The 6,611-nt window shown below is 47.5% G+C and overlaps 2 non-coding genes across 2 annotated transcripts; both read right to left on the bottom strand.

Moving 5' to 3' along the window:
- Positions 1-863: 863 nt before the first annotated feature.
- Positions 864-946, bottom strand: trnal-aag. Its single transcript has one exon. It is a non-coding gene; the product is annotated as a tRNA-Leu (tRNA).
- A 3,247-nt stretch (positions 947-4,193) lies between these two features.
- trnal-aag lies at positions 4,194-4,276 on the bottom strand. The gene has a single exon. It is a non-coding gene; the product is annotated as a tRNA-Leu (tRNA).
- Positions 4,277-6,611: the final 2,335 nt, after the last annotated feature.

Raw genomic sequence — 6,611 nt, 5'->3', positions numbered from 1 at the left:
TATGTGACTGCACTGAATGGGGTGCAGATATGATGCAGCCGGATTTTGCTGGGAATGGAATATTTAAGATATGAGGAGAGGTTGGATAGGCTTTTTTTTTCTCTCTTGCAGGAACAGAGATGACTGAGTGGTGATCTGTTCGAGGGGTGCTAGATTATGATAGGTATAGACAGTGCGGATAGGGACCACCTGTTCCCCTCAGGAGAAGGGTCAGTCACGAGGGGACATTGCATTATTCTGTGATTTTTTTACAGATCAGATCTTGGAGGTATTGCTGCCGTATTCCCAGACGGCGGAGGTCCAATTCTTAGAGAAAAGGCTTCCATCGAGGACGGGGTTCTCAATAGGAACAAACTGGAGGTCTGGGATGTTAGAAAGTGCTGAACACTGATTCACTTTTATTCATTGTCGTGCCCTAGAATATACACGTGGATTGTAGCTGTCCATTAAAACAAAAATAGAGTTCGGAAGTTTCTGGCCAGTAAGTTGACAATGTCCACCGTACATCACTCATGATCATCAGGTGCAACAAATTATATCTTCATTGTCATTTCATTTGAAACTAAATGCGCCTTTCCTATATTTGAACCCCAGCCACAGTCCTGTATCAGAGTACGAACCTTCTCCAAACCGCTGGGGGGTCAAGGAGCATCTCATTGCTGCATTGATCAGTTTTCTGCGATCAACAAAGACCGAACTGCCGCCGATCTGTTCCTCACACGAAGCCTATGGGGTCCTGGGTGCGAATCTAACCAGGAATCTCATGTCCTGAGACCACCGCTTCCCCATTGAATGAGAGGTCTTGATCATCCTGGAGTTGAACATCATGCTGGAGAAACGTAACCATCTGGAGGAAAAGTTACTGTCAGAAGTGGGATTCGAACCCACAACTCCAGAGGAGACTGCGACCTTAACGCAGCGCCTTCGACCGCTCGGCCATCCTGACGCGCTATGAAAACGCATATGCTCCGTGCACACATCGAGATAAGTTGTATGTTCATTGTCATTGCATTTCAAACTAGATGTACTTTTCCTGTTTTTCAACCCCAGCCAGAGTCCTGTATCTGAGTGCCATCCTTGCCAAGCCGCTGGGGTTTAAGGAGCTTCTCATTGCTGCATTGATCAGTTTTCTGCGATCAACAATGACCGAACTGCCGCCGACCTGTTCCTCCCACGAAGATATTGAGAGTCTGAGATCTGAGTGGCGGGATGGATCCAATGAGACAGTTGCATTCAGGCGACTGGAATCTCTCTCCACAGCTGCTCCTGGTGCTGATTTCACAGACCAGTAGCCAAAGAAACCGTTCAGTGTGCAAACTGGAGGAAGTTCATCCAGAAAAGGCGGCACAAGAGTATTCCTGGGGAGGTCTTCTGAGTCATCTCGACAATCCAATGAGTCAGACTATTTACAACAATAGAAGATTAATTTTACCCGGTGTCCTGGGATCAATACTAATTCCTCAACCAGAGTCACTGAGCAGGTCATTCAGTCTTGAACTGGGCTTCTGCCTGTGGGATCATGCTGTGCGGAGTCCAGCTGGAATCTAATCTCCTGAAGCCTTTGCTTCCCCATTGAATGAGAGGTGTTGGATCTCCTTGGAGTTGAGCGTTTTGCTGGAGAAACTTAACCTCGTTGAGGTATTGACTGAACCGTCTAATGGAGCCACGCTCACAGGGTTGTGAGAGAGGCTTTCTTTCAGGTTGGAGGCCTCCATTGGTCCATCACCAGCAACCGGATGTCTGTGGAGTACCTCGGAATGTCGAGCCCCACTTTCCAAGATGGAATTAATCAGGGACAAGGTGTTGGTTAAAGACCAAGTCAACTGTCTGAAGATTTGGTATGAAATTGCTGGAATTTTGTGAAGAGAACAAGGTGGTGGAGCACTGTGTCAATAGCAGGATTGGAGTTTGGGATATTATCCAGTCTGTGCTCAGGGGCTGCGGGAAGGAAGTTATCTTGTCAGCCCACCCAAGCTGAGTGTTAGGATTGAGGTGGTGATCAGATTCCGAGAGGAGAGTGAAATCCTTTCACTGAGTTTCAAGCTTACAGTGAGGTTGAGGGTCTTGAGTTAAAGGAAGATATCGACGGGCTGGTCAAATGGGCAGAAAAATGGCTGATTGTTTTTAACGCTGAGAAATAAGATATGATGCCTTTGGTCGGGGATTTTCGCAGTAACTTCATTGCAGTGTTAAGATAAGCCTATTTGTGACAATAAAGTATATTATATTATTATAGGATTAATGTGAATGGCCTGACACTGGGAAGCCCTGAGGAACAAAGGGACCTTGGAGTGTTTGGGCATAGATCCCTGCAGGCAGAAGGGCAGGTTGATAGGCTGCTGGAAAAGGCATCTGAGATATTTGTCTTCATCAATCGGGGCATGGATTACAAAAGCAAACAGATCATGTAGTAGTTGTATAGATTGTTGGTGAGGCCACAGCTGGAGGGCCGTGTGCAATTCTGGTGACCACAAGACAGGACATATGTGACTGCAGTGAATGGGGTGCAGATATGATTCAGCGGGATTTTGCTGGGGATGGAACATTTAAGATACGAACAGAGGTTGGATAGGCTTGTTTTTTTCTCTCTTGCAGGAACAGAGATGACTGAGGGTTGATCTGTTCGAGGGGTACTAGATTATGATAGGTATAGACAGTGCGGATAGGGAGCACCTGTTCCCCTCAGGAGAAGGGTCAGTCACGAGGGGACATTGCATTATTCTGTGATTTTGTTACAGATCAGATCTTAGAGGTATTGCTGCCGTATTCCCAGGCGGCGGTGGTCCATTTCTTAGAGAAAAAGCTTCCATCGAGGACGGGGTTCTCAATAGGAACAAACTGGAGGTCTGGGATGTTAGAAACTGCTGAAAACGGATTCACCTTTATTCATTGTTGTGCCCTAGAATAAACACGTGGATTGTAGTTGTCCATTAAAACAAAAATAGAGTTCGGAAGTTTCTGGCCAGTAAGTTCACAATGTCCACCGTACATCACTCATGATCATCAGGTGCAACAAATTATATCTTCATTATCATTTCATTTGAAACTAAATGTGCCTTTCCTATTTTTCAACCCCAGCCAGAGTCATGTATCAGAGTACCAACCTTGTCCAAGCCGCTGGGAGTCAAGGAGCTTCTCATTGCTGAATTGATCAGTTTTCTGCGATCAACAAAGACCGAACTGCCGCCGATCTGTTCCTCACACGAATCCTGTGGGGTCCTAGGGTGCGAATTTAACCAGGACTCTCATGTCCTGAGACCACGGCTTCCCCATGAATGTGAGGTCTTGTTCATCCTGGAGTTGAACATTATGCTGGAGAAACGTAACCACCTGGAGGAAAAGTTAATGTCAGGAGAGGGATTCGAACCCACGCCTCCAGAGGCTGCTGAACACTGATTCACTTTTATTCATTGCTGTGCCCTAGAATAAACACGTGGATTGTAGCTGTCCATTAAAACAAAAATAGAGTTCGGAAGTTTCTGGCCAGTAAGTTGACAATGTCCACCGTACATCACTCACGATCATCAGGTGCAACAAATTATATCTTCATTGTCATTTCATTTGAAACTAAATGTGCCTTTGCTATTTTTGAACCCCAGAGAGAGTCCTGTAATCAGAGTGCCAACCTTCTCCAAGCCGCTCGGGGATTAAGTAGCTTCTCACTGCTAAATTGATCAGTTTGCTCCAATCATCAAAGACCGAACTGCCGCCTACCTGTTCCTCCCACGAACGTATTGAGAGACTAAGACCTGAGCGGCGTGATGGATCCAATTAGACAGTTGTATCGTGGTGCCTGTAATCTCTCTCCACAGCTGCTTCTGCTTTCACAGAAACGTTGCCGAATAACCCCTCAAGTGTGCAAACAGGAGGACGTTCCTCCAGGAAATGCGGCAGAAATGAATTCTGGGAGAGGTCAACTGAGTCACCTCGACAATCCAACCAGACAGGCTATTTACGAGAAGAGAAGAGGCATTTTGCTCGGCGCCCTGGTATGAATATTAATTCCTCAACCGTAGTCAGTGAGCAGATTAACCAGTCACGGACAGGCCTTCTGCCTGTGGGGTCCTGGGTTGCGAATTTAACCAGGAATCTCATGTCCTGAGACCACCGCTTCCCCATTGAATGGGAGGTCTGGTTCATCCAAGAGTTGAACATTATGCTGGAGAAACGTAACCACCTGGAGGAAACGTTAATGTCAGGAGTGGGATTCGAACCAACGTCTCCAGAGGAGACTGCGACCTTAACGCAGCGCCTTCGACCGCTCGGCCATCCTGACGCGGTATAGCAAAGAATATGCTCCGTGCACAAATCGATTTAAGTTGTATCTTCATTGTCATTTAATTTCAAACTAGATGTACTTTTCCTTCTTTTCACCCACAGCCAGAGTCCTGTATCTGAGTGCCATCCTTGTCCAAGCCGCTGGGGGGGGGGGGGGGGGGGGGTCCAGGAGCTGCTCATTGCTGCCGAAGTGCCGCCGACCTGTTCCTCACACGAAGATATTGAGAGTCTGAGATCTGAGCAGCGGGAAGGATGCAGTGAGACAGTTGCATCCTGGCGACTGGAATCTCTCTCCACAGCTGCTTCTGGGGCTGCTTTCACAGACACGTAGCCAAAGAACCCGTTCAGTGTGCAAACAGGAGGAAGTTCATCCAGAAAAGGCGGCACAAGAGGATTCTGGAAGAGGTCTACTGAGTCACCTCGACAATCCAATCAGCCAGACTATTTACAACAAAAGAAGATAAATTTTACCCGGTGTCCTGGGATCAATATTAATTCCTCAACCAGAGTCACTAAACAGTCCATTCAGTCTTCAACTGGGCTTCTGCCCGTGGAATCTTGCTGTGCGGATTCCAGCTGGAATCTCATTGCCTGAAACCTCTGCTTCCCCATTGAATGAGAGGTGTTGAATCTCCCTGGAGTTGAGCATTTTGCTGGAGATACTCAACCTCGTTGAGGAAAAGTGAATGACAGAAGTGGAATTCCAACCCACGCCTCCAGAGAAAGCTGCGACCTGAACGCTGCGCTTTCGACCGCTCGGCCATCCTGACGCGTTATGGCAAAGGATATGCTACGTGCACAAATCGATTTAAATTCTTTCTTCATCGTCATTTCATTCAAACTAGATGTGCTTTTCCTGTTTGCTCCATTTAACAAAGACGGAACTGACGCCGACCTGTTCCTCACACGAAGGTATTGAGAGTCTGAGATCTGAGCTGCGTGATGGATCCAATTAGACAGTTGCATCCTGGCGACTGGAAACTCTCTCCACAGCTGCTTCTGTTGCTGCTTTCACAGACAAGTAGACAAATAACTCCTCCCGTGTCAAAACAGGAGGAAATTCATCCAGGACAGGAGACGGAAAAGGATTCTGGGTGAATTCAACTTCGTCACCTCGCCAATCCAACCAGCCAGACTATTTCCAAGAAGAGAAGAGGAAATTTATGCGGAGGTCTGGGTGATTATTAATACCTCATTGCAACTTCTTCATGCACACGTTTGAACAAGGCTTCCTCACCACACAGGAGCTGCAACCGATGTTGAACACCAGATACATCAATGACATTTTGCTCCTTTAGACCCACATCGAAGAATCACTGAAACAACTACACGATGACATCAATAAATTCCATCCCACCATCAGACTCACCATGGACTATTCTCCAAATTCTGTTGCATTCTTGGACACACTCATCTCCATCAAGGACCGTCACCTTAGCACTTCGCTTTACCGCAAGCCCACAGACAACCTCACGATGCTCCACATCTCCAGCTTTCACCCGAAACACATTAAAGAAGCCATCCCCTATGGACAAGCCCTCCATATACACAGGATCTGCTCAGACAAGGAGGAGCGTAACAGACACCTACAGATGCTGAAAGATGCTCTTGTATGAACGGGATATGGCGCTCGACTCATCGATCAACAGTTCCAACGCGCCACAGCAACAAACCTCACCCACCTCCTCAGAAGACAAACACGGGACACCACTGACAGAGTACCCTTCGTCGTCCAGTACTTTCCTGGGGCGGAGAAACTATGACATATTCTTTGCAGCCTTCAACATATCATCAATGAAGATGAACATCTTGCCAAGGTCATCCCCACACCCCCACTACTGGACTTCAAACAACCACACAACCTCAAACAAACCATTGTTTGCTGCAAATTACCCAGCCTTCAGAACAGCGACCACGACACCACACAACCCTGCCAGGGCAATCTCTGCAAGACATGCCAGATCATCGACTTGGATACCACCGTTACACGTGGTAACACCACCCACCAGGTACGCAGCACATAGTCGTGCGACTAGACCAATGTAGTCTACCTCTTACACTGCATGAAAGGATGTCCTGAAGTGTGGTACATTGGCGAGACCATGCAGACACTGCAACAACAAATGAACAGGCATCGTGCGACAATCACCAGGCAGGAATGTTCCCTTCCAGTCGGGGAACACTTCAGCAGTCAAGGGCATTCAGCCTCTGATCTCCGGGTAAGCGTTCTCCAAGGCGGTCTTCAGGACACGCGACAACGCAGAATTGCCGAGCAAAAATATATAGCTAAGTCCTGCGCGCATGAGTGCGGCCTCAACAGGGATCTTGGATTC

The sequence above is a fragment of the Scyliorhinus canicula genome, chromosome 31 (genome assembly GCF_902713615.1).
Source record: "Scyliorhinus canicula chromosome 31, sScyCan1.1, whole genome shotgun sequence".
NCBI lineage: Eukaryota > Metazoa > Chordata > Chondrichthyes > Carcharhiniformes > Scyliorhinidae > Scyliorhinus > Scyliorhinus canicula.
Note: the sequence above shows the minus strand (reverse complement) of the source record. Positions and strands in the feature narration are given on the sequence as shown.